Source organism: Babylonia areolata, chromosome 13, assembly GCF_041734735.1.
Source record: "Babylonia areolata isolate BAREFJ2019XMU chromosome 13, ASM4173473v1, whole genome shotgun sequence".
Taxonomy (NCBI): Eukaryota; Metazoa; Mollusca; class Gastropoda; order Neogastropoda; family Buccinidae; genus Babylonia; species Babylonia areolata.
Window position 1 is genome coordinate 9,120,792 of NC_134888.1, and position 20,067 is coordinate 9,140,858.

General features: G+C 52.3%; 1 protein-coding gene across 4 annotated transcripts in view; it reads left to right on the forward strand.

Annotated features, from left to right (window-relative positions):
- The window catches only part of LOC143289042 (lysine-specific demethylase 6A-like), a 176,109-nt gene that overhangs the window by 99,556 nt on the left and 56,486 nt on the right, over nt 1-20,067 (forward strand). The gene's annotated exons all lie outside the window — the stretch shown is intronic.

Genomic DNA, 20,067 nt, shown 5'->3' on the forward strand with positions numbered 1-20,067 from the left:
TTTCCCCCTCTTGCTCCCCCCCTCCGCCAGCAATGTGGTGACATGATGTCGTGAAGTGATGTAGTGTAGCTAAGTCATCGGTCGTCAGTGTGACACAGAAGTCTGGCTGGCTTTCTCGCCACACCTGCAGTCAGGGAGCGGTAAAACGGGCGTTTTGTGGTGTGTCGAGTTCAGAAAAAGTCAACAGTCGAGTAAAACAAGGAATGAATTCAATGTGTGTGTGTGTGTGTGCGCGAGAGAGAGAGAGAGAGCTAGCTTGTGTTGACTCCACCCCCTTCCTCCCTCTCTTTCTTTACCTATTTCTCTCTGTCACACATGCGCGCGCGCGCGCGCGCGCGCGCACGCACGCATGCACACACACACACTCACTCACTCACTCTCCACGCGACTTGCTGTGCGGCAGTCGCCGGAGAACAGACTGCAGCCAGTGGAAGAACAGCTTTCTGGGGTTGAGGGTGGTGTGTGTGGACGGGGGGGGCGGGGGGGAGGCAGGGGATGGAGAGGGTAGGGGGAAGAAGAACCTGGGGGGGGAGGGGGAGGGAGGGGAGTTGGTGAGTGTGTGTGTGCACGGAAGACTAAAGGAGTGAGTGGGTGGTGGCAGCGATCGTGGTAGTGGTGATGTTTGAAGCCTTGGCGGATAGGATGGATCGATACAGCCACACACACACATCCGTTACACCAGCGTAACCTTCCTCCCCCCCCCCCCCCCCACCCCCAACCACGCCCCCAATCCTACCTCCCTCCCTCCCTCCCGTCCGCCTCCTACCGCCCCCCCCCCCCCCCCCCTCCTCCCTTCCCTCTGTCTACCATCCATCCATCAATCCGGCCTGGTGGTAATTGACTGAGACAGAAGCGGGCACAGCACGCGCCACCGTCAGCGGCTAGTGCAGGTGCTGGTGTATGTGTGTGGTTTAAATATGTCTATGTGCACGTGTTTTTTTTTTGTTTTTGTTTTTTGTTTGTTTGTGTGTGTGTGTGTGTGTGATGTTTAAATATGTTTGTTTCTGCACGTGTGTGTGTGTGTTGTTTAACTATGTCTATGTGCAGGTTTGTGTATGTGTTGTTTAAATATGTTTGTATGTGCACGTGTGTGTGTGTGTGCTTCGTGCGTGCGTGTGCGGTGTATGCATTATATGTGGATGTGGGTGGAGGGTTGAGAGAGCGTGCACCCTGCACCACCTGTCGTGTTGGTGTGGGTGATGGTGACTGACCTGCCGATGGCTGGTGTGCTGGTTAGTGAGGCCCTGTCGTGCCAGCAAGCTGTCCCCGGTTCCATTCTGATCGAGGCCATAACCCCCCACCACCATCACCACCTACACAAACACCACCCCCACCACGGCCATCACCCCCCCCCCCCCCACCATCACCACCACCATCACCAACACAACCACCAACACAAACACCACCACCAACAACAACACCACCACCACCACCTACAACAACAACACAAACACCACCACCAACACCACAACCACCACCAACAACAACAACACAAACACCACAACCACCACCACCACCACCACAAACACCACCACCAGCAACACAAACACCACAACCACCACCACAAACACCACCACCAACAACAACACAAACACTAACACCAACACCACAACCACCACCACCAACAACAAAAGCAATACAAACACCACAACCACCACCACCAACAACACCACCACCAACACCACAACCACCACCACCAACAACACCACCACACCACAACCACCACCACCAACAACAACACAAACACTACCACCAATACCACAACCACCACCACCAACAACAACAGAAACACTAACACCAACACCACAACCACCACCACCAACAACACCACCAACAACACCACAACCACCACCACCAACAACACCACCAACACCACAACCACCACCACCAACAACAACACAAACACTACCACCAATACCACAACCACCACCAACAACACCACAACCACCACCACCACTATCAACACAAACACCACAACCACCACCAACACAAACACCACAACCACCACCACCACCACAACCACCACCACCAACAACAACACAAACACCACCACCAATACCACAACCATCACCAACAACAACACAACCACCACCACCACTATCAACACAAACACCACAACCACCACCACCAACACAAACACCACAACCACCACCACTACCACCACCAACACAAACACCTCTACCAGCACCAACACAAACACCACCATCACCGCCCCCTAACCGCCACACATTGGAAACGCTCATACCTTCACCAACACGCTTATGTATGTGCAACAACCGTAAGTCTAGGTAAATAGAGAAATTGGTATGTTATTTTTTTCACTTAGTTTTGATTGTTTGTTTGTTGTTGTTTTTTTCAACATGCGGATACACACTCACGCACGTACGCGCGCGCGCGCACGCACACACACACACGCACACACACACACACACACACACACACACACACACACACACACACACGCATGCTTAAAAAGTGAATCATTTAACACAGAAAATAGAAAAGCAGTCATGCAGCCCGTCTCATTTGGTGGTGGTCATGTCTGCACACGTACCAAGCGAAAGCTCCACATGATGCCACAGCAAAAGCTGAACCCCGAGGGGGGGAGTCACTCTGGCTGTTGTTCAACAAAGAAAAACGGCTTTGGTTATCTTTTGAAATCTGTTCAATACGATCCGTCCAAAACAACAAAGGCAGCAGGAAACTACCCATTGATAATGTTGTGTAGTTAACATCCCCTCCACCCTCCCCAACCCGCAGCCCTCCCTCCACCCTCCCCTTTCTATCCAACCTCCTTCCATGGAGAACTGTGAAGTGTATAAATACCCCGCGTCTTCCAGACCCCTCCCTCCAGGCACGCGCACGCGCATGCGCATCGCCCATCCCGGGGAGCCTTTGGTGTGGAATTGAAAGTCTACATGGGTCATTAAAAAGCGTTGGCAACGGGACATCTCCTTGTCTTGCCCCCAGCCAGCCAACGTCTGCAATCATACAGGCCTGATACATGACCCTGCCTGATTAATAACTGGAGACTGTCACCCGGTTATTAGGGCGATCATCAGGCGGGGTGAGGGTGGGTGAATAATAGAACTTCTCTCTCTCTCTCTCTCTCTCTCTCTCTCTGTGTGTGTGTCTCTGCGTGTGTGTGTCTCTCTCTCCAATCTACAGGCAAAACAGAGACAAAGACAAAAGTTGAAACCTGTTTGTTTAGCAGTTGTGATGTGGAGGTTGGGTGAGAGTTGTTGTTGGGGGGATGGGGTGTTAAGGGGGGAGGGGGGGGGGGGGGGGGGTTCGGGAAACAAAGAGGTGGGATGTAATAGGTTTTCAGTGTGACCAGACAAAGGGAGTGATCGACTGTAAGCGATGAACAATATACTGGGACCAGCTATACCTCACTTGGAGTCACCATCGCCCATATAGACTGGCCCCCCCCCACAAACCCAGCACTGGTCTCTCCGCTGTGGCATTACATGTCCAATGCTTCACACACACACACACACACACACACACACACAGAGTCAGAACAGGCACGAACGAATCGTCCCGACCACACACACACACACACACACTCACACACGCACGCGCACACTCGCTGACAATCATGTGCATACGCGCATGCACACCCACGATAGATCGGTGACAGGTGGTGCGTTTGTGGTATCCCCCGTACATTTCTCAACACAGAAGGAAGCCCCACACCCCCTCTCTCCACGACACAGCTTGATATGACCTTGACAGCAGTCGTGGCCACTGGGTCGTTCAGCTCCTCCTCCTCCTCCTCTTGTCCTGCCTTTCTCAACACACCAACCACGTTCCACACTGCTGGTGGTGAAAAGGAAGAAGAGGGGGGGGGGGGGGGGTGATGGGAACGAAACTAAAAAGATTCCTTCCACCCTCACTCCCCCCCCCCCCCCGCCCGCTCCAACTCTCTCTGTCTCTCACATATTCTCTTTCTCTCTCCCTCTCACACTCACTCTCTCTCTCTCTCTCTTTTACACACACACACACACACACACACACACAATTACCACGGAGTGATTAAAGAAAAAAAATAAGGGGGGGGGGGGGGGGGGGGGGGGGAGAGAGAAAAGAGATGGCCATCGAAAAGACGCAAGAGAAGCGAAAAAGCTGTATTGCGCAAAACTTGTTCGGTGGATGACACAACACTTTGGTGGGAGGCTGTCCCTGTACCAGTCCCCCCCGACCGAGTTGACTGGAGGGCACTCCACACACAGCCAAGGATACATTCGTACATTATATATATATATATATATATATATATATATATATATATATATATGTACATATGTCAGTGACTGGACTACGTGCGCTTTGGCACGCGCGCGCGCGCACACACACACACACACACACACACACACACACCGAGAGAACCTTGCGTAAGAAAGAGGAGAGAACTGGGGTACTCTGGAATGGGGGGTTTTTTTGGAAGGGGGGGGGGAGGGAGAAGCGGGTAGAGGTTTTTTTTTTGTGTTTGTTTTTGTTGTTGTTTTGTTGTTGTTTTTTTCGGGGGGGGTGGGGGGGGGTTGTTTTTACTGTGCTCTCTCTCCCCTTTCTGTCGTGGTTTTTATTTTTCCGACAGCCTGGGAATAAATGGGACCGAGGACGACTGAGGAACGGAGCCCCCTCCCCACCCCCCCTGGAGTGGGTCACGTTTGTGTGTTGACATTGGTTGCCGGGAATATGATGGTGTGTGTGAGTCTGTGTGTGTGTGTGTGTGTGTGTGCGCGCGCGCGTGTGTGTTGGGAATGCGCGAGTGGGCACTCCAGTTTATGCGATGTCTGAGGCGAGTACTGAGCTCTGCTTCTAAATTGTCACTGAGTGAATGAAACTAGTAACCCCCCCCCCCCCCCCCCCCCCCCCCCCACACACACACACCCTCCCTTGTCTGGAAAGCTTAACTGCTGAATGGACAATAAAATATGTTAGTGGTCCTCTCTCTCTCTCTCTGTCTGTCTGTCTCTCACTCTTTCTCTCTCCCTCCCTTTCTCTCACCCCCCCCCCTCTCTGTCCCTCTTATTTTTCTCTTAAACATATTCTCTCTCTCTCTCTATCTCTGTCTGTCTGTCTGTCTCTCTGTAAATAGAAAAGGATAGAATCTGTGTGTGTGTGTGCGTGTGTGTGTGGCGTGGCGTTGAGAGAGTGAGAAATGGTGGTCATGGGAAAACTGTGCTGGAAAACTTGGACCAGAAAAAGAAAAAGAAAAAAGAAAAGAAAAAGCGCGATGATTTCTTCCAAGGTCGCCCATCTGCGCTGCTCCCCACCCTGACTGCCACCGCTCTTTCTCCGTTACGGAAAATTATATTCCCACCCTCCTCCATTCTCTGCTCCTCTCTCTCTCTCTCAACCCCGACGCCTCCCTTTTTAAATACACAGACGCCAGCTGTTTTTGTCTAAGTGCTCTCTCTCTCTCTCTCTCTCTCGGAGCGTTTCGAAATGTCTACACCCCATTAAGCCCCTCCCTCTCCCCTCCGCTCCGCTACCACCATCCCCTGTCTACGATACCTGACGAAATGTTATTATGTAAGGCTTGATGTCCCAAAGAAGTCAAATGATGTTCGTTAAATAAGGGGGGAAGGAGGGAGGGGGAGGGGGGGGGGGGCGAGGGGGAAGCATTTCTTCCCCACCTTTTTGTCTGTCTGTCTGTGAGTCTGCCTCTGCCTCTGTCTCTCTCTCTCTCTCTCTCCAGCCTGTCTCTGTTTCTGTCTCGTCTGCCCCTCTCTCTCCTCTCACAAACACTCTCCGACTATACATGTTGCAGCACAAAACTATGAACTACCTACCCCTCCTCCCCCCAACCCACCCACCCTGTACCGTTCATTGAATGTTGTTGGAAACGTCGGGACGTGTAGAGGAGAGCGGCCCAGCTCTTGACATTGACAGCGATTGCCTGACTCTCGTCTCAGTGAATGGGACACGCACGCACGCGCGCGCGCACACACACACACACACACGTACGTCCTGGTAGACTGCAGTGATTAAGATGGGGCACAGGGAGATGACTGATTGATAACAGCCGGATTTGAGTGACGGGATGGACGCGGATTGGTTGGTGCGAGTTGAAAGAGCGTGGTGGGGTTGGTAAGTATACGTGCAGTGTGCACGATACAAAGACACGGAGACCTGTATCTGCAGGCGTGTGTGAAAGAGAGAGAGAGAGAGAGAGAGAGAACCGCTGTGTTGACAGGTGTCGAGTTCCTGTTGATGAGGGCAGTTCTCATGGGAACGCACGTGGCCACACCACTGAGAAATGTTTGTGGGCCACACACTTCTCTCTGTTTGTATCTCTGTCTCTCCCCCCCCCCCCCCCCACCTCCCACCAAACCCCCCTTCCCCTCCTCCCGACCTCCCATATTCCGCTCAACGTGTAATGTTTTTGTTTTGTGACTCGCTGCCGCACTTTTGATGATTTTCCTGGTTTCAGAGAGGAAACAATAACGGCCACCACAATCATGTTGTCTAAAACAGTGAGGACTTTACCAGTAATTAGACCTTGTCCGTACTATCCTCTCTCTCTGTGTCTCTGTCTCTCTCCCTCTCTCTCTCTCTCTGCTGGACTGAGAGAAGTGTTGTATTGGCACGTGGATGAAAGTTGCACTTGAAGCAAAAGCTGCGAGGCATGCAGCATGACTGTGACTGTGGTGTGTGGCTGGATGACTGTGTGTTGGCTGGCACTGTGACTGTGGTGTGTGGCTGGATGACTGTGTTGTGTGGCTGGATGACTGTGTGTTGGCTGGCACTGTGACTGTGGTGTGTGGCTGGATGACTGTGTGTTGGCAGGCACTGTGACTGTGGTGTGTGGCTGGATGACTGTGTTGGCTGGCACTGTGACTGTGGTATGGTGGCTGGATGACTGTGTTGGCTGGCACTGTGACTGTGGTGTGTGGCTGGATGACTGTGTTGGCTGGCACTGTGACTGTGGTGTGTTGGCTGGCACTGTGACTGTGGTGTGTGGCTGGATGACTGTGTGTTGGCTGGCACTGTGACTGTGGTGTGTGGCTGGATGACTGTGTTGGCTGGCACTGTGACTGTGGTGTGTGGCTGGATGACTGTGTTGGCTGGCACTGTGACTGTGTGTGTGGCTGGATGACTGTGTGTGGCTGGCACTGTGACTTGTGAGACTGTGTGTGGCTGGCACTTGACTGTGGATGTGTGGATGGCACTGTGACTGTTGACTTGGTGTGGCTGGATGACTGTGGTGTGTTGGCTGGATGACTGTGGTGTGTGGCTGGATGACTGTGGTGTGTGGCTGGATGACTGTGTTGGCTGGCACTCGTGACTGTGGTGTGTGGCTGGATGACTGTGGTATGTGGCTGGATGACTGTGTTGGCTGCACTGTGACTGTGGTGTGTGGCTGGATGACTGTGTGTTGGCTGGCACTGTGACTGTGGTGTGTGGCTGGATGACTGTGTGTTGGCTGGCACTGTGACTGTGTGTGTTGGCTGGCACTGTGACTGTGGTGTGTGGCTGGATGACTGTGTGTTGGCTGGCACTGTGACTGTGGTGTGTGGCTGGCACTGTGACTGTGTGTGTTGGCTGGCACTGTGACTGTGGTGTGTGGCTGGATGACTGTGTGTTGGCTGGCACTGTGACTGTGTTGTGTGGCTGGCACTGTGACTGTGTGTGTTGGCTGGATGACTGTGTGTGGCTGGCACTGTGACTGTGGTGTGTGGCTGGATGACTGTGTGTTGGCTGGCACTGTGACTGTGGTGTGTTGGCTGGCACTGTGACTGTGTGTGTTGGCTGGATGACTGTGTGTTGGCTGGCACTGTGACTGTGGTGTGTGGCTGGATGACTGTGTGTTGGCTGGCACTGTGACTGTGGTGTGTGGCTGGATGACTGTGTGTTGGCTGGATGACTGTGTGTTGGCTGGCACTGTGACTGTGGTGTGTGGCTGGATGACTGTGTGTTGGCTGGCACTGTGACTGTGGTGTGTGGCTGGATGACTGTGTGTTGGCTGGCACTGTGACTGTGGTGTGTGGCTGGATGACTGTGTGTTGGCTGGATGACTGTGTTGGCTGGCACTGTGACTGTGGTGTGTGGCTGGATGACTGTGTGTGTGGCTGGCACTGTGACTGTGGTGTGTGGCTGGCACTGTGACTGTGGTGTGTGGCTGGATGACTGTGGTGTGTGGCTGGCACTGTGACTGTGGTGTGTGGCTGGATGACTGTGTTGGCTGGCACTGTGACTGTGGTGTGTGGCTGGATGACTGTGTGTTGGGTGGATGACTGTGTGTTGGCTGGCACTGTGACTGTGGTGTGTGGCTGGATGACTGTGGTGTGTGGCTGGATGACTGTGTGTGTAGGCTGGCACTGTGACTGTGGTGTGTGGCTGGATGACTGTGTGTGTAGGCTGGCACTGTGACTGTGGTGTGTGGCTGGATGACTGTGGTGTGTGGCTGGATGACTGTGGTGTGTGGCTGGATGACTGTGTGTTGGCTGGCACTGTGACTGTGGTGTGTGGCTGGATGACTGTGGTGTGTTGGCTGGCACTGTGACTGTGGTGTGTGGCTGGATGACTGTGTGTGTAGGCTGGCACAGACTGCCGGGGGCGAGGAACCAAACCCTGCACACAGAGCTTACTTACTTACTTCCCTGTTATGTTTCCATAGCACGGCCGGCAGGGCACCCTGCCGCCCCCCAAGTACCCACCCACACCTCCCAGTCACGGACTTTCTGGCAGTCTTCATGTTCTCATGGGAACAAGGCAGCGAGGCGACAACTTCTGCGAGGAGACAGGAGAATCTATTACTTAGCGCTCCCCCCCCAACCCCCAAGCCCCCCCCCCCTCTCTTTCTCTTTCTCTCTCTCACTCACTCTCTCACGTTCATCTCCTCTTCCTCATTCCATCCTTCTCCACCTTCCCTACTTCTTTCTTCCTCGTTTTCTTTTCCAGGCCCCCCATCCCTACCCCCCCTGACCCCCTGTTTGCACTTAGCCCTGTGTGCGAACTGTCTGGCAGCAGTTCACAGGGGGTGTGGGTGCCAGACGCAGGGGATTTACTTTGTTCTTGCTGTCGTCTGGCAGGGGAAGCCCGTCAAAGTGTCGGTGTTTGGGGCTGAAGGCTGTGTGTTTCTCTTCTAGACCCCGCTTGTCTTTGCACTCTGCACTGTGCACGTGCACATCGGCTGATCTCCTCCCCTCCTTCAGTCCGTCTCATCTCGCTCTTTCTCTCTCTCTCTGTTTTTGTTTATTTGTCTGCAGTCTTTAGTCTTAACCTCCCCTCTATCTGTTTGTGCCTGCACAGACAGACAGACAGACACACGCACGCACACACACACGCACGCGCACACACACACACACACACACACACGCACGCACGCACACACACACACACACACACACACACACACACACACACACACACACACATCCTCCTCCTCACCCCATCCGACTCTTTCTTTCTCTGTCACACACACACACAGGGCTGGTATGGAGGGGGAAAAAACATGCACATTTGTTGATCTCATTATCCTGGTTAAATAAAGTTCCGTTTGGTATCGTTTTACCGCTGTATCTTTCTTTCTTTCTCCCTTCCTTTCTTCTTCCTTTTTGCCTTCTTTCTTTCTTTCTTTCTGTGTCAGACGAGACCAACGTCAACTTGTTTACGATTGTGACCCTGTCTGATCCGCCTCCCCCTCTCTCTTCTCTCTCAGCCACTCTCTCCGCCCTCTCCCTCCTTCACCACCCCCCTCCCCGTCCTTCGTACCGTGGGGAGTTGCAGAGCCCCAGTAAACACCCTGTCGTGAACTTTCTGCTCAGTTTGTGTCAGTTGTTGCGTTTTATTACATCCACTGAGGTCAGTGGATTCAGTTATGAAGTAAGTGGTTGACACCCTCCCCTTCCTTACCCCCACACCCTCCATGTTGTGCTCAGTGGGCAGAACAAAAACTCTCTCTCTCTCTCTCTGTCTCTCTCTCACCAGACTCCTCACTCTCTTTCTCCGTGTGTGTGTGGTGTGCTTCCATTTCACAGTGACGGGGATTGTGGATCCGCAAATGTCAACAAACTCTGGACAAACATCCTCCTTGGCCGAAGCCGGTTTGTGACAAAAACCTACACGGATAGTGGCTGTGAGTTGTCATCGGTGGCAGAGTGTGCAGCACCGGACCCAGGTATTGGCTCACCAGTGAGATGGTTGCTAGAAAATCGGTCGTTGATAACTAAAATTCTGAAGTTGTTCAAACTGTCTTGTTTAGGGGGGTCTGCCCAGAGAAATAGAACCGAGCCAGTGACCGTGTCAGAATTTAGTGGGGCATAGCAAGTGGCCTTTTTCTTCCATCCCGTGGTCTGAAGATCGTTGTAATGCGGACAAGTTGAGTACATTGTTAATGTAGGTTGAAAATGTCAACAGGCTGACAGCATTGGTGATGTTCCGTCTCACCCATTAATTATCACTCTCCCCCGCCTGACGTTTTCGCTGCTAACTAGGTCATCGCTGTGTCGTTCTGTTGGGTCAAGGCTGGGTGCGAGTCGGGTCAAGGTTGAGTGAGGGGTTTATACAGTGCAGATTGAATTATATATCCTATCTGGCGTGGCGTCTGACAAGAAGTCGGGTCGGTTTTGTTTCTTTCCCTGCTGCTGGCTGTCGAGTTGAGTTGAACGACCTGTACTACACAATATAGTGGGTGGCTTCGATGACAAGTTGTTCAGGGCTTTGGTTTGATGAAGGTTGCGTTGTTAGAGGGAGGGAGCTCTGGATATGGGGGTATAGGGAGCGTCTGGTGTTCCATTGAGGGGCCTTGGCTGCCCGCAGTGTGTCTCGTAAACACCTCGAGGGAAAGGTGTGTGTGTGTGTGTCTTGAGGGGGCGGGGGGGGGGGGGAGCACAGATGATTGATCAGAGGAGGAGGGTAGGGTGCCGTAAGCGTAGGTCCCACATTATAATTATTATCAGCAGACTTGAGCTTTCTTCCATTAGAACAAATCCGAAGTTCTCACAGAGAAATTTATCTGTTGCGACAAACAGCAGTGTACGGTACGATACGACACAATACAATACAGTACAATACAATGCAATGCAATGCAATACACCACAACTCCGTACAGATTCCTCCATCTGGTGTATCGTCGTGTGCATGGTAGTGGTATGGGGGCGGGGGTGGGGGGGAGAGACTGCTGACCCAAACTGCTGGAGCATTTCCTTTGCATGTCAGTCAGTGCCGGTGTCACTGCTGGTGGCAGTGTGGTGGATTGTTGTCAGCGGTATCGACGTCGTCGTAGCTCTTGCGCGCGCGTGTGTGTGTGTTTGTGCGTGCGTGCGCGTGTGCGTGCGTGCGTGCGTGCAGCCAGCTAGCAAGCAGACAGTGAGAGCCGTCACAATGTTGATTAAAATTTCATGGAGTCTGGACCCCAGACTTGCCTCCAGGGGCCTCGTCGCCCGTCTCCACGTCCTCCTCCGTCCACACACACACCACACACACACCACAACACACACACACACAAACACACCACCACACACACACACACACACACACAACACACACACACACAATACACACAACACACGTCGCCGGTCTCCACGTCCCCCGACCACACACAAACACACACACACACACACACAATACACACAAACACACACAATACACACACACACACACACACACACACACACACAGCGCAGTCGTCTGAATGAAGTCGTGCGTGTCAGGGAGAGGGGGAAGCGGGAAAGAGGGGTGGTGGTGGTGGTGACGGATCAGTGATGATGGAAATGAAGAGAGTAGAGGATGGTGGGAGATAACATACCGTGAAAACCCAGAGAGGCACAGCGATGAAGACACAAGTTTGAGAGAGCGTGTAGACATTACAGGTCCCTCATCCCCATCCGATTTGAGAGAGCGTGTAGACATTACAGGTCTCTCATCCCCATCCGATTTGAGAGAGCGTGTAGACATTACAGGTCCCTCATCCCCATCCGATTTGAGAGAGCGTGTAGACATTACAGGTCCCTCATCCCCACCCGATTTGAGAGAGCGTGTAGACATTACAGGTCCCTCATCCCCACCCGATTTGAGAGAGCGTGTAGACATTACAGGTCTCTCATCCCCACCATCGGATGAGCCACATGATGAGACCGCTGTGACATCACTTTTCTTTTTTCTCTCTGTATTTCTCTCATTCTCACTCTCCTTTATTTCTCCCCCTCCGCTCTGTTGTGTGACTGGCTGGCGGAGTGAACGTCCACGCCTTGTGAACACGTCTGCTTCACTGCTTATTCAGTCAGGAGGAGGGGTTTTTTGGGGGGGTTGGGGGGAATTTTGGGTATTGCAATCCCCCCCCGACCCCCGCATACACACACACACACACACACACACAGAGCACGTCACCGAGTGACGTCAACAATACCCGACACCCAGAAGCAATTCAGGTGTACGCACACCTTTCCCGTCAACAACAACAACAACAGAATCAATACACGAAGTTCAGAGTAGGCGTGACTTTTGTCTGATGATCAACACCCACCTTGTTTACTATCTTTACACACACACGCTCGCGCGCACGCACGCGCACACACACACACACACACACACACACACACACACGCGGACGCGTGCTGTCCTCTCTCTCTCTCTTCTCTCTCTCCACCCCAAGAGAGCTGATGACAGATCAGTGATGATCGCCATGAAGAGAGAGGATGGTGGAAGATAAACCGTGTAATATGTATATTATACGTGCAAGATGTGAATCTATACATGTATACAGGTCGATGACGTTTAAGGATAGCACACACACACACACACTGTCAGTGTGTTCGATTGTGGGTTATAAAGCCAGTGAAGGGTTACTCAACTCAAATTCTTTCTTTTTTGTTCTTGTATATTGTTTTCAACCTTTGTTTGACTGGCTGGTGGTATCGCAGGTGTGTTTGTGTGTGTTGTTGTTGTGTTCTGTTGAGCGTGTGTGTTGATGTTTCTGTTCTGTTGTGTGAGTGCGTGTTGTCGACTTTCTGCAGTTCCTCCCCCAGTCGTCAGATCATGTGCTAGAATTTGCAGAGAAAGGGCAGAGTGAGAGGAAGGGCAGAGTGAGAGGAAGGGCAGAAACGGGAGTGCAACGTGAGGCACAGTGAGTGAGCTATAAATAGGTGACCTGGTATTCATAGCTCAGTGGGCGAGGCCTGGGGGGAGGGGGAGGGGGAGCATGGTGGAGACAGTCGACACGCGTTCGCAAGGCACAGTAACATGAGGCTGTTTTGCCATGATAGTTTAGTTGTCCTGTCACACACACACACACACACACACACACACACAAGTGCCCAACTGTCCCTTCCTTTTCATCACTGCACACTCACCTGGAAAGGGGGAAAAGGGAAGGAGATGTGCCCCACGTGAACCCGAAACCAACACGCCGAGCCTTTCGCTTTTTTGGGCCAGAGACGCGCGGTGGGACGAACGCAGGTGAACATGTGACCAGCGCGAAACGCACACGGACACGCACACGCGCGCGGGCGCACACTGATGGTGTTTTAATATTTGCGCTCAGCGAAGCTATCTCACACCTCCCGCTCCTCCCTCACTGTGTTCCCTACTGCCCCCTCTCCCTCCCCACCCCACAGTTCCGGTATAGTACGGTAGCGGTGTCCTTGTGTAACAAAGCGCCTGGCCAGGAAACGTGTCCACGGGTTCCAGTTTTCTCCCCTGAGGTCTTTGCTCCTCTGCCAGACCTCGAGTGGTCGTCTGGGTGCCAAGCATTCAGACTGGACGATGAAACCAAGTCCAGTGTGTGGCATACTTTTAAGGCACGTAAAAGATCCTACGGCAACGAAAGGGTTGTCTGTGGCAGATTTCTTTATTAAAAAACATCAACAAAAAATGGTGGAGAAAGGAACGTCCACGCCTTGTAAACACTGCGCATTCCCGGAAAGGGGAGGGGGGGGGGGGGGGATTGTGGATACTGAATAAGTAAACAAACTTTTTTGTTCTTTTTTTTTTCTATCAGGCGATCGATTCCTCTGGCGACAATAAATTTAATCATGTTAATATTGATATTCGCATTATTTTACCATATTATGTATTATTTGTTAATTTGTTTTATTTCATTATTTCATTACTTACTGTTTATGAATGTTATATGATACAGTTGATAATATATATGGTTTGTCAGCCGTCATGTTAAAATTGAAGTGCAACGTTGTGAGCATAGTTTTAGCTTTAAGCTTGTTGATGCTCTTTTGTCATTGATTGCATTGTAATCATGTGTATTGCTGAACAATTGAAGATTATTTAAACCAAACAAACTTGCAGGCAGAAGAACAAAAAATACTGAAAAATAATAATGATAAAAGGATGGCGCTGCATTGCGGCGACGCGCTTACCCCGGGAAGAGAAACCAGAATTCTTTATCACTGACCCAAGACGCCGTAGCTTGGTGTTGGTGGGTGTGGATGGAGGTTGAGGGAGAGAGGTGGGTGGTGACTAAGCTTTGGACATCTTCTGTTCTACTGTCATGCCGCCACAGAGAGACTGGTGTCTCCGACCTCCCTCCCCTGCCCCCCACCTCCTCATTCCCACCCCCACCACACACACACACACACACACCCCGTATCCCCCTCCCCCCCTTTTGAGTCGATAAGCGGCGCATGAACAAGGGAGATGAGGGAGAGTGTGAGGGTGGGGGTTGAGGGGAGAGAGACGTGACCTGATTTGGAGACCGTTTGTGTGGACCGTGTCTTTTCTTCTGCAGTGTCAGTGTGTCGGTGTGTGGAAAGAAAAAGACATTGTATTGTGTCGGGTGGGAGGACGAGAGGGGTGGCTGGGATGGCGAGAGGAAGGGAAGGGAGTAACAGCTGTGTGTGTGTGCCGTGGCTGTACTGGGCCGCTGCTACCTAACTAATGGTGGAGAGAAGCTGAAGAGAGAGGGAGCAGGAGAGAGGTCAGGAGGGGAGTGAGTTGGTGTGGGGGGTGGGGAGGGGTGAGCGGCGCACGTGCCTGGCTCCACGCGCGGTGTTTTCGGGGCAAGCTGATAGAGGTTGGGGTCAAGTGTGTGTGTGTGTGTGTGTGTGTACCACCGTTCAAGTTATAAGAGAGGAAGAGTGAAGGTGGGGCAGGGAGTGTGCCTTTGATCAGCGTGTGTTGAACCGACTTTAGTATTTGTATTCTCTTTTTATCATAACAGATTTATCTGTGTGAAATTCGGGCTGCCGTCCCCAGGGAGAGCACGTCGCTACACTACAGCGCCACCCATTTTTGAGGGTTTTTTTTTTTCCCTGCGTGCAGTTTTATTTGTTTTTACTATCGAAGTGGATTTTTCTACAGAATTTTGCTAGGAACAACCCTTTTGTTGCCGTGGGTTCTTTTACTTGCGCTAAGTGCATGCTGCACACGGGACCTCGGTTTATCGTCTCATCCGAATGACTGGCGTCCAGACCACCACTCAAGGTCTAATGGAGGGGGAAAAAATATCGGCGGCTAAGCCGTGATTCGAACCATTGCGCTCAGATTCTCTCGCTTCCTAGGCGGACGCGTTACCTCAAGGCCATCACTCCACTCTCACTTTATCACGGAAATGTTGACCTGCTTCGTTCTTGGAACCTGACGGCAGACATGCTGAACTCCGAGAAATGACTGATGTTTGCCTTCATTTTCCCCACAAAGCAGTGTCGTGTTTCGCGCACGCGCGCGCTGAGTTTACATCACGGTGATGCCCCAGAAAGGCCGAAGAAGGAAGCAGGAGTTCATGTTCATGTTCATATTCATCTCCACGCCTATTACGTCTGTCCCTCTTCTCTACCCACCCTGCCTCAGGGTACATCTCCACCCCTTTGACGTCTGTCTCTACCCACCCCGCCTCAGGGTACATCTCCACCCCTTTGACGTCTGTCTCTACCCACCCCGCCTCAGGGTACATCTCCACGCCTATTACGTCTGTCCCTCTTCTCTACCCACCCCGCCTCAGGGTACATCTCCACGCCTATTACGTCTGTCCCTCTTCTCTACCCACCCCGCCTCAGGGTACATCTCCACGCCTATTACGTCTGTCCCTCTTCTCTACCCACCCCGCCTCAGGGTACATCTCCACGCCTATTACGTCTGTCCCTCTTCTCTACCCACCCCGCCTCAGGGTACATCTCCACGCCTATTACGTCTGTCCCTCTTCTCTACCCACCCCGCCTCAGGGTACATCTCCACGCCTATTACGTCTGTCCCTCTTCTCTACCCACCCCGCCTCAGGGTACATCTCCACCCCTTTGACGTCTGTCTCTGCCCACCCCGCCTCAGGGTATATCTCCACCCCTTTGACGTCTGTCTCTGCCCACCCCGCCTCAGGGTACATCTCCACCCCTTTGACGTCTGTCCCTCTTCTCTACCCACCCCGCCTCCGGGTACATCTCCACCCCTTTGACGTCTGTCTCTACCCACCCCGCCTCCGGGTACATCTCCACCCCTTTGACGTCTGTCTCTACCCACCCCGCCTCAGGGTACATCTCCACCCCTTTGACGTCTGTCTCTACCCACCCCGCCTCAGGGTACATCTCCACCCCTTTGACGTCTGTCTCTACCCACCCCACGTCAGGGTACATCTCCACCCCTTTGACGTCTGTCTCTACCCACCCCACCTCAGGGTACATCTCCACCCCTTTGACGTCTGTCTCTACCCATCCCACCTCAGGGTACATCTCCACCCCTTTGACGTCTGTCTCTACCCACCCCACCTCAGGGTACATCTCCACCCCTTTGACGTCTGTCTCTACCCACCCCACCTCAGGGTACATCTCCACCCCTTTGACGTCTGTCTCTACCCACCCCGCCTCAGGGTACATCTCCACCCCTTTGACGTCCGTCTCTACCCACCCCACCTCAGGGTACATCTCCACCCCTTTGACGTCTGTCTCTACCCACCCCGCCTCAGGGTACATCTCCACCCCTTTGACGTCTGTCTCTACCCACCCCGCCTCAGGGTACATCTCCACCCCTTTGATGTCTGTCTCTACCCACCCCATACCTTTCCTCCCTCTCCCCTTCGCCTTGACATGCCCCTACAAAGGTGGGGTCAGAAAACAAACAACAGATGACAGTAGAGGGGGTGAGATGGGAGTAGTATTTGCAAATAATTGGTATTAAAGTTACACAACATCCTCGTCTCTTTTCATGATTATTTTTCAACCCCCCCCCCCCACACACACACACACACACCCACCCCCACCCCCGGAGTGAGCGAGACTGAATTTCCAGTGTGTTTGTGACGCGAGTATATGTGATAGAGAGAGAGAGACTGCATGTGGGTGTGTGTTTGTGACGTGAATGTGTGTGAGAGAGAGTGTGTGTGTGTGTGTGAGTGAGAGAGATAGAGGGGTGTGTGTGTGAGAGAGAGAGAGAAGGTGGGGGGAGACTTTGCGTGTCCCCACATGACGTTTTCCGATGAGTTTCGCAATATTATGAAGTGACATGGGAACGGAGACACGCACACATGTACCGGGTTAAGCATGTCGCTTCCTTCCTTTTCCTTTTCCACTCGGATTTGGACTCGTGGGATTTGTGTCACTCAGAGACTGACGGTGGTGGTGGTGGTGGTGGTGGTCGTGGAAATCCCACCCCCACCCCCACAACTCTCTCTTTCTCTCTCTCTCTCTCTCTCTCTCTCTCTCTCTCTTACGCGTGCTCACATGCACACTCGCTCTCTCTTTCTGCTTTTTCTTCCACCCTCTTTATCTGCCCCACCCTCTTCTCCACGGCACCTCTCACTCTCCCTCTCCCTCTTTCTCCACCCCTCTTCTCTTTCTGTCTATTCTGCTCCTCCCCTCTATCTAATTTCTCTCCCCAGCACCCTCCGCCCCCCTCCCCCCTCTCTCTCTCTCCTTCCCCTCAAACTCCTTTTATGCTCCGTGACACCACCATGGTAATAATCATGTCCTTTCACGGGAATGCCTTTCTTTGTTAAAGGTTGCTGCCAGCTGCTGTCTACACCGTCCCCCCTGGCCCCTCTCCCCTCCCCTACCCACCACCACGTGTGTCCTCGTGTCGCTTCCCCCCTCTCCTCCCCTCCCCTCCCGTTTTGTGTGTGTGTTGTTTGTCGAGTGTCACCTCCCATCCTCCCTCCCGCCCTTCCCCAGTACTTCTTTGCCAGCTCTCTTCTCTTTCTTCTTTCTCCTCTTTCTCTTTGCCAGCTCTCCCCTCTTTCTTCTTTCTCCTCTTTCTCTTTCTTTGCCAGCTCTCCCCTCTTTCTTCTTTCCCCTCTTTCTCTTTCTTTGCCAGCTCTCCCCTCTTTCTTCTTTCTCCTCTTTCTCTTTCTTTGCCAGCTCTCTACTCTTTCCCCGCTGTCTGTCAGTGCAAACAGGGAGCAGGGAGCCTGTGTGGCTTGACTGACCCGGCGCGTGGGGTGTGTACGCGCGCGCGCGTGTGTGTGTGTGTGTGTACGTACGTGTGTTCAATTGGTGTATGCTAACTGCCAGCCACCCCACCCGCCCCTAATGCCGCACACAGGTGCCTGAAACAGAAGCCAGCATTTCAGTCAGACACAATCACACGGCAGCGACTGTTTGCAGCACTTTTATTTGAACGCTCGTTATTTTTATTTTATTTTTTTTAAATACTTTTATTTCGTTTTAGATGTTTTTCCTCCCCCTAAAATTTGTAATAAATTTCATCTCTAGTTTTGCATCCATAAAAGGTTATTTATAGTGCATTGCCGGGGGAGAGGGGAACAAGCAAAATTAATTAGAAACGGGGTGAGAGTGTGGGGGGAGACTGCATCCGACACCTCCACCCTTTGCACACATACACACAAACCCGCGCGCGCGCGCGCACATACACACACACACACACACACACACACACACACACACTCTTCAGTTTTATATGGTGTTAACGCACACAGACTTTTTCCTCTAAAAGTATAGCTTGGAAAAATCACGTTGGAGATGTTAACCCCCCCCCCCTTCCACTTCCCCTGACGTTCGTGAGTTCAGCTTCCTCGTGAACTCACATTTACGAGTGTGACATCCCCATCCTCACACACACACACACACACACACACACAGCGCTACGTCAAGACTGGTCATGGTCTGCTGAAAGTCAGAAAGCAAAGAAAGGGAAGTCATTGTTGATTGCGACCTTGATGGTTGGAGTGACCTGAAGGTGACCTCCGACTTTGGGCGAACATAATTAATGTGAAAATGAATCTGAGGATCAGCACAGGACTTGATATGATGTTTTGTTCTTGCCCCGTCAAACTCGTATTTGCACTGTGATATCTTCAACTAAAGTTTGGTTTAAACCAACCAGAGGATGGCGGTGAAAGAGGGTGTGTGTGTGGGGGGGGTGAGGGGGGGGGGGGGGGGGGGGGTGCACAAGCGGACATGTGTCTGAAGTGGTCTGTGCTGTGGCCCGTACCGTGGTGACTTCACTGTGGAGTTACGTATACCTGTCCCACAACTCGTCCTCTGTGCTGAGCATTGCACTCGTTGTCACTTGTGAACGGTGAAAGTGCGCCGGTGGAGAGAAGTGATGCCTGCTCGCGCGAACTTCACACCACCAATATGTAGAATTATAGCGATATGGTTCACATAGTTCATACTATTTCCGTGATATTGTGCACTGTGTGTGTGTGTGTGTGTGTTAAGGAAGGGGGTGGGGGGAGAGGGTGTAAGGGGAGAAGGATGTTGCTGCAAGATTGTCGAGAAAACCAGCGGTTGAGGAAACGCGGTGTTACGAAATTTCAGTTGCGGACGCTGACGAAAGAAAGCTGGCCTTTGTATTGTGTGCCACAACCCAGAAACGGACCTCTCCTCTCCCCATCCCTCTCCTCTCCCCATCCCTCTCCCCTCCTTTCTTACAAATCGCATGTTTCCCCGGTTTGGGAAAACGATTATGACGCCTTGACTTTTCCGATGCGAATAACCCAATGTCGCACAGGGGGGGGGGGGGGGGGGGGGGGGGGGGCACATAACAAAAATGAACAACAAGCAAAGCCAGAAGTGAAGGGTTTTGAACGGTGTTGGTCAGACCAGAAAGGTGTGCATTGCTCACACTGATGATGTGTGATCCCGGGAATATGAGATTCATATTGTAAGATGGGGGAGGGGGATGGTCAGCATAAGGTGTCAGGATGTAAACTGT